An 8,509-nucleotide genomic window follows, 5' to 3' on the forward strand; every position below is an offset into this window, starting at 1 on the left:
TATCAGCACTGTAGGAAACACTTGGCTACAAGTCAGAGAATCGTGATAACGTGGGAGAATCCATTAGTTGATAACTCTACCTTCAAGTACCAGACTCATTAATCAAAAATTCGTATTTTCTAGAAGTATGATAATCGTAGAGTGGGACTCGCTGCCACCAAGTACAATTGGGCGAGTCACTAGCCGATTCCCCGGCCAGACCTTAGTCCCTTCAATGCAGTTACACGTAACTTTTTACTGGTAGCTATATGACATAAAATCACCAACTTCGTTAGCCTCTGTTATACCTCTGCCAGGCTTCAGAAGCGGCTGGAAAGAGTAGAAATTGGCCAAATGTACAGATGATATGTCAGGGGAGTTGGTCCACCGAAAGAGTACAGTTAGAGACTACAACTTCGTGTCCCGTATACTATACTACATTGTCCAGTGTATGAAATGTACTAATCGACCACTCGGAACTAACATCTACAAGGCCACAATATAGATAAGCAACAGGAAAAACAATTAACTACAAAGCCGTTGATTTCCGATGACCTTAGTGACCTTGATGTAGAGTGTGTCGGCACGCGCAGCTCAGGCCCTGTTTCCTCCCGACATTTCCGCTCCATAAACGCGAGTCTTAAACATGTGGGCGTCTTTTTGGCGGGCCACTGGACAGGATCGTCCAAAATGGAACAGAATTGAACAGATAGTCCTGATAATTTTTGTGTATGTTTTGTAACGTAATGATTTCGTTTTCCTAGGACTATGAAAGAGTAGAAATCACTGCCGCCAAGTACATTTAGGGCATCTAGATAGCTTTAAACATTGTTTAGCTATTAATGAATGAATGAATGAAGACCTTTATTGTACATTTTGCCCCACTGGGCTAAAGACAGGTCACATATTGACAAAGTACATCATCAATGTTGATAATAAAACGGCTATAGTACACAAGTACGTTCAACTTCCTCTCGCTTTCTGGTAATCTTATAAATGTAGTTGGCTGTATGAGTAGTTAGAGCTGGTTTGTTAAAGACTACAAGGAATATAAATTTCTCTATACTATTTAAATACTTAAATTGGGAGTATTTGCTTGACACAAAATCGAAAAGAACGTTTCTTTCGCTGTCATACATGGAACAATCCACAATAAAATGTACCTCGTCTTCTACTTTACCTAAACTACAATATTGGCAGATTCTTTGCTCTAGAGGAGTGCGGTTATGTCTTCCTGATTCAATTCGCAAATTGTGACAACTGATTCTTAGTTTAGTAATGGCAGATCTGTGACGTACATTTGCGATCTTAAGATAATCTTCTTCGTTATATGAGTGTTTTAATAATCTGTATGTTCGAAGTTTATTTTTTGAATTAGCAACTCTATTATTGTTGTGGATTTCGGAAAGGAATGTTTGGAAATGAATATCTTTTAAACGCTGATAAATTGCTGAGATAATTTGGGGCGTATTTGAGCCGATTGATTGAACGCTTTGCCAGACGAAAGAATAACCGCATTTCTCTAGACTGTTGCGTACACCAGACGCCCAACACTTGGTACCTGTAGCTTCTAACTCTACTTGACACAAGAGGGCGTCTGCTTGAAGACTACCGGCAGGCACAATTAGAGTCAGATGTTCAACGGCTAGGTGTAACAGGTCATTCGGTGACATATAGCCAGCTGCCGCCGCGCCGCGTGCCTGCAAAGCTGGTGTGTTACGTCGAGGGGCGTTTATACCGGCCGTACAGATGCAGATATTGTTTTAGATATCATCAATCAGATTAAACTTGGCTTTTGAACAACAGCGAAATCACGCTTGTACTAGTAGGTCAAAAGTAAGAAAACGAGAAGACAAAACAAGCAAATTCTGAATCTACCCAGAGGTTTGCAAGAGGTAGAAAATTTACTACGAGATATAATAAGATATATAGTAACTGTTAATGCGGAAGTCCCAAATTGCCTCTTTCTTTCGTATTTACACGTGCTATCAACAGACAGCGCAGCAAAGTAGCCAACACAAATAAAAACCGCTACAAAAACTATTAAATTCATTTCCGTCCACTGCAAACAAGATAACTGGAGCATTAGTCGGTGCTCTGAGGAGGTTATTTACGTTACTGTAGGAGATACTGTGGGAAAATATACTAAATAAAGTTAGTCAGAAAGTTATACTATATCCAGTGCATCGTATATCATAGGCACTCAGCAAACTGAAGTCGAAAATGCTAACTTTCCAAAAAGTGAAAACACGCCGCAATGCCGACAAATGTCAGCATCAGCCCCTGTTTCAAAACAACAGAAGTAATTTCACAGAATGTCGGACGTTTAAACGTCAAACTGATGGGTATCATGAACATAATTATAGCTAACGTTATCTATAACGCACCATGGAATGCGTAAGTCGGTCAGCCATGAAATTTTCAGGTTTGACAGCCGTAAAAGTGTTGGTTGATTTAACGCAGGTGCGTGTCCGGGTGGCAAACACACACATCAGTTATTACATTCCCAATATGCGTGTGTAACTCATCTATGTATGGACCTTGAAAACGTGCGTTGGTCTTGTTTGTTTAAAGGTGGAAAATTAACTTTACACGCTGCCATGTGCGAATTCCCAGACGGAGTGCGGAAATGTTCACGGCGATGTTGTCGTAGAGTTGACACCTTTTGAAGGACTTTGACTTACGATTCTGTTCTTTGCTTCCTGTGGTTCGGTAATTGTTTCTGGACTAGTGGAAAATTAGACGACTTGTTTAAGAAATTCTCGTGTTGTGTTGGTACATGTGTACGTCTGGTTCGCGAATGTTTTTCTACAGGTTGTCATGTTGAGATTTCACAGAACTGACTTGAATGAAATAAAATCAGATTCCATTTCACTTGTATGTCTGAAACCGAACTCAATTAGTCGAAGAATTTTAATCCTTCCTCATAATTTATGAAGCCATGTCATACCGACAGTGGCTTGACATTGTAGACTGTTCCTTGTATTTGACTCAGTTGTTTTTGACAGTAGCGCGATATCAGGGGAAAGATATACATAATTCCTCACTTAATCACTCTTTACCAACAATATTAGTTCCCCTAGTCAGAGGCCATCGTAGGAGCATTATGGCCTATACCAGGCCTTCTTACGTAGAATTAAGAAGAAATTCAAGAAATCGAAGGAAAAATCAGTCCGCGGGAAGGTTAATTTTAATTACGCAAATTATCCCCTGGTCAATTATTCTCCCCATCTGGCTAAATTTTACTGTTTTACTGTTTCGGAGACTAGGAGTTTTAGTCCCTTTGTTGATTTCATAGAGATCGCGTAAACACTGAGAACAGTCACCGTACAGGAATCCACGGAGTGCCTTACTGTACGGCGGCGGTCATGATAGCGATGCCGTCGGAATGCAAGGTAGTCGATAATTTCACCACAGATCGGATACGCGGGCATCCTGTTTAGTTTACGCCCAATTAAGATATACAAATTAACCGGCTACTTGGCGCAGGGGAAACGGCTTTTAATTACACACATCCTACTGTTTACGAAACGCGAGAACTCCTCTGTGACTGTCCCCTTTGCGTTTGGCTGCCGTCCTGTCAGACGACAGGTGCACGGACTGAGGGCGAATCCATTCGAAAAGTAGAAAGGGGTGTTTAGAAGTCAGGAATCCCGTATGGCATTTGTATTTGCTCCATTCTAACTGCAACTTGCGTGTAATATATTTCCTTACTTTTCTCCTAAATAGTATTGGATTCGCTGGTATTTTATTTAATAGTATAACCTTATCTACAACATGTATAGAAATAGTCTACCCCAATGATATTATCACGTTGTGTAACACTTAGTTTAAAAAGTCGTAAAAGGCCAGTAACGTCCGATACATGCACTACTTGTATTCTCTTGTCGTAGATACAATCACACCAGATTCCATATGATTTATCCAACTCAGCTGCGGTCTTCCTATGGCAAACTGCGGCTTTTTCACACGAATAGTGTTACCCTTTACATGGTATAATTACACGGTGTACATAAATTCACATGTCCCATTCGCCTATCATATATCACAGTCCAGAAGAACGCCGAGCGGGGACGGAATATTTGTGTGTCCTTAAGAAGTTGTGGACACATTTCTCTCATCACTGTCGCAATCACCGCCTCTTCCACCAACAAATAAAGTGAACCGGTGCGAAGCGCTGAGGTCATTAGGTCGAGGCTACCGGTCACTGTAAAGGGCGAGGGAAGGCGGGGGCTGACACGGCTGGCACCGGGCTACAGAATTCACCGTGATGCCGAGAAACATTCCCGTATGTCACGTGTAAATATACAGTAGAACCAAAAACACCGGTAGCGATGTTTCTCCAGAACAAGTATGTTTATGGCAACAGACGTGGTTCTAGTAGAAGCACACTTTCGTCACATTTTTTCTACCTATTTGTTTTGTTTCTGCAATGATATCTGCTAAGCGCAAATAAAACATAATGGAACATCCATGCACCAGTGTAGCATAGTTGTTTAAGAAAGTTCTGCTTAACAAGAAATGCCGTGGCGGCATTCTATAACAACAACAGTGAATTGTTCATACATATGTGGGATATATATTCTATTATATATTAGCCTCTTTGAGGACGACTTTTGCTGGTACGCCCTCCAAGAGTCACCACGGCTAATCTTCTTGTTCCATATCAGTACACACAATCCTAGTCCTAAACCCAGGACAGTGCACGATATGGCTTCTCTATCTCAGTTATCCACCTTGTTATTTATATATTCTCGTAGCCCGGAGTTGCCGAGGTGAAAGGTCCTTGCCACACGAGGGCCGTGTAGACCCGTGTTGGTCCCGCTGTCAGCGCCGTCCTGCCGGCCGATCTCGCACATTCGTCACCGCAGCAAACCTGTCAACTCTGCCAGCCTCTCATGCACGCCTGCTGGACAAGTGTATGCATGGTGTACAAAATAACTAATTAACTGGTGGACGTACCAACCACTAAGTATCTAATACCAGCCCAGGAAAGAACAAGAAACAGTCATGCCTTCAAATATCAGTTATTAACCGAGAATTGAGGTATTCCAAAACTCGTGTTTTCCAAGCTAAGAACTATCGTAGAGTGGAACTCGTTGCCACCAATTACAGTTGGGGCATTATCACTTGGAAGCTTTAAGCAACTCCTGCAGTTAAATGTGCAATGATTGGGTGTAACAGGTTGTTCGGTGTGATATAGCTAGCTGCTGCCGCGCCGCGTGCCTGCGAAGCTAGTGCGTTACGCCGAAGGGCGGTCATACCGGATATGCAGATACAAAACTCGTTAGCAGCGTTCTGATGCGTTAGTTTTCCACCAAATGTCCTCCCGCCTACCCCGGGGCTGAGAGAGTTAGGACCTGTCGGTCAGAGCGTCCGGAAGATTTACAGAAATGATGAAGCGTCACAAATGATGGCGCGGGCGCCTGACATGCGCGGCAGGTCTTTTCGTCTGTCTCTGCGGGAATGACCTACGCAAAAAAGGTCACCAAATTAAACCCTCTGCGTTCTGAAGTATGTAGAACTCTAAGTAAGGTCTACAAGCTCACGTCCGCTCACGTCTGTTCTTTTCTGCAACTTTTAAACATGTTCTTGCAGTGTGGAATTAAGGTAGAAGGACATATCAGTTTGATATTTGACAAAAGAAGAATAGAACAATTATTTGCACTTTCGCTCCAACCTTAATCAAACACTACAAGTAAGGCAAAGTATGTACGGCTTCTTTCAGCAATTCGGTCATCTAGTAATTTTAGATCTAAGTCGTAAATACTGGTGCGTATCTTACAACATTAATATGGTCAGAGAACGGGTTTGGTGGCAGTGTGTGGTATATCTTATACAAGAAGGTAGCTTCGATGTTATTTGGGATGTACGTGTACGCATCTGTCTTGATTTCTAGTAAGGCCCTCTGGAAGGATGGCTAGAGACATGTCCTCAATTTTATAGACTGACTGCATCTTATAACAATCATCTCCTTTTTCTGACATGGCTCGCAAACTTATGCCCCGTTGAGTCGCAGTTGGCCACAGCTGACTGGGTCACAGTCTCGTCCCCAGGCCCTGTCGAGACGACTCTGGTCACAAGTTTACCGTGCTGTCAAAACCTGTCTCTTTCGTCTACAACTTGACTCGTCGTGACAGTTCAAAAATTCTCAATCATCCTGATGCAGTTAGTTAGTGTATGTGCCTAAAGGTGTTCTGTAAGATTCTTAGAGCCACGTATGCAATCACAATGGAGTCCGCGGCTCGCTGGGCAGGCTTGAATGGAGAAACAGGTGTTTTTAGCTTTGCGTGCTAAAGTCATGCCAGTCGTGGAGGACATGTTCCTCTTATAACAAACAAGTTTTACATGAACTGCAAATACGAAAATAACAAACATCGTCTCTTTACATTGTCGTCTTATTGCTTTTTTTATTTTCTATTTCTATTCTACAATATAGTGTATGCGACCCGTAAGGTCTGTATGATTAATACCCCAGTACAGGCTACAGTATGACCTCCGTGTGTAAGAATAACCGCATGCAGAGATTTCCCCTAGATTTCACGGTGTTCCAGCCGAGTCGTGATACGGGAAGCTGTGTAAGGCATTACCTCCACCTAGGCCTTCCTGAGGTGGTAGGATAGTAGTTCGTATTCGGCAAAAATTAGGGTCTAACTGGTCCGCGTTAGAGTTTCATTTTCCCCTCGGAAGGAAATAACTGCGCGGGCAAATAATCTCCACGCTGCCCAAGCTCCCCTGGTCAATTATTCCCCCTATTTGGCTAACTTTTCACTGTAAATTTCACTGTTCTTGAACCCACACAGACAGGGTCAGGGTCGGAATCATGACACGAGGCCGCCGGTAAATTAGATAATTTCACACAGAATGTAACCCGGCATGGATCGAATCATCTAAGTGACTATTTCAACCAAGGTTGTCATGGATACCATTTCAGTAAGTGACCCCTCTTCTGAACCATTGCACCGCTCCTGGGCGACGGTTACACGAAACCGGGGAGTTATTATATAACCTTTGAAGCAGAAACGTCAGGTCACAAAAAAGGAATCTTGGCAATTCTTGGAGGGTGAGGAATATTGTCGCTTGCTGACAGCTTGTCATTTCTAAGCGCTACTTATTTCAAATAAAAACCTGTCACGAAATGATGATTGTCTTTCTAACCACGGAGACGACAAAGAACGAAAAGAAGTCTGGACATTAACGAGGAAATCGTTTCTCAAGGAAATGGGTAGATTTTGAAAACTGTCAGACTACTTTTACTTTTTAGTATTCCCCAGCAGACAAAAAGTATCAAAATCTATCCAGTTGCTTCAGGAACAATTTTATTGTGTATCTCATTACCTGCAGGTCTAACCTTGACCATCGACGTACTGACTGAGTCTGGACATTGGCTACATCTTACCCAGGCGATATGTCATAGGAGACACACAGTCCCGAGGCCCGGCAGGTGACATCTGTTCGGTCTCAGAACCTGTGTCACCCCCACCACGACTGGAACATCTCAACACCAACGTCCTGGGAGGCTGTGTGGCCCGGCATGGTTAGGATTTATCCTACTGTTTCCAGCAGTTGAACTACGTTTTCTTCAAAAAATGATAAACAACACACACAGTAAATGATAAGCGTACCATTTCACGTAATGAGTACTGCCTTTCGTTCTAAACCAGTGGGAATTTGAGACACCGAAAGGACTCTAAAGATCCAGTCAACATAACCTTTCAGTAGTCCTTGAAGAGCGGGTTTAAAGGACAAGATAAGATAAGAAGAATCCGATCACGGAGGACAGAGCTGTAAAGTATCACAACGTAAGGAACACCTGCAGCTGTCGACTTGACTGGCAGACTTGCTGTGGTGCCCTTGGAAGGTCAACGTCTTGATGGTCGATAGAGGTAGACCGCCCTCCCCGATGTGAGACGATATCATTACCTTCGCCAAAAAGGTTATGTTTTTGGTGGCGTTTGTTTGTATGTTTGTGTGTGTGTATGTATGTATGTATGTGGTTTAGCACCACAACTCAAGAATTTACGAATGGATCCTAATGATATTGGTATGTGACCTAGCTCGAAAATATTAGATTTTGATCCCCACAGCGGCTTGTTTGCAATATCTTTATCATAACATCCATGTTCTCTGTCTTCTTTACAGAGAGACGTCGGTGCCTAGAGAAATTGCATACGCTGTTGTCGACAGTGTGGTTCAAACTTTAAAGTTGGTTTGTTAACTTTAGGACGGCCTGTGTACATGTTTGTAGATCTCCATCCAGATAAAGCTGACCGCAATGTCCATTTTTTGGGTTCTTGGAAAGTCTATGGGAGTATAACATCCCTAAGTTCTTACGACGAAACCCGATGTTGTATCTGTCTTTTTGAAAGTCTTATTTTAGGCTATACAAAAAGGAATAACATTACACAATGGCGTTCAATAGAATTTTCCACGGCGCGTCAGCGGACCATGTGCTGAAGAATGTGCGCCTTGCTCCATCGGAATTAGAACAAAACCCAACACCTTGTTTGTTCTAGCGGCAGGTGGCTAG

Source organism: Branchiostoma belcheri, unplaced genomic scaffold (assembly GCF_001625305.1).
Source record: "Branchiostoma belcheri isolate BF01 breed outbred unplaced genomic scaffold, Haploidv18h27 scaffold19, whole genome shotgun sequence".
In the NCBI taxonomy this organism is placed as follows: Eukaryota; Metazoa; Chordata; class Leptocardii; order Amphioxiformes; family Branchiostomatidae; genus Branchiostoma; species Branchiostoma belcheri.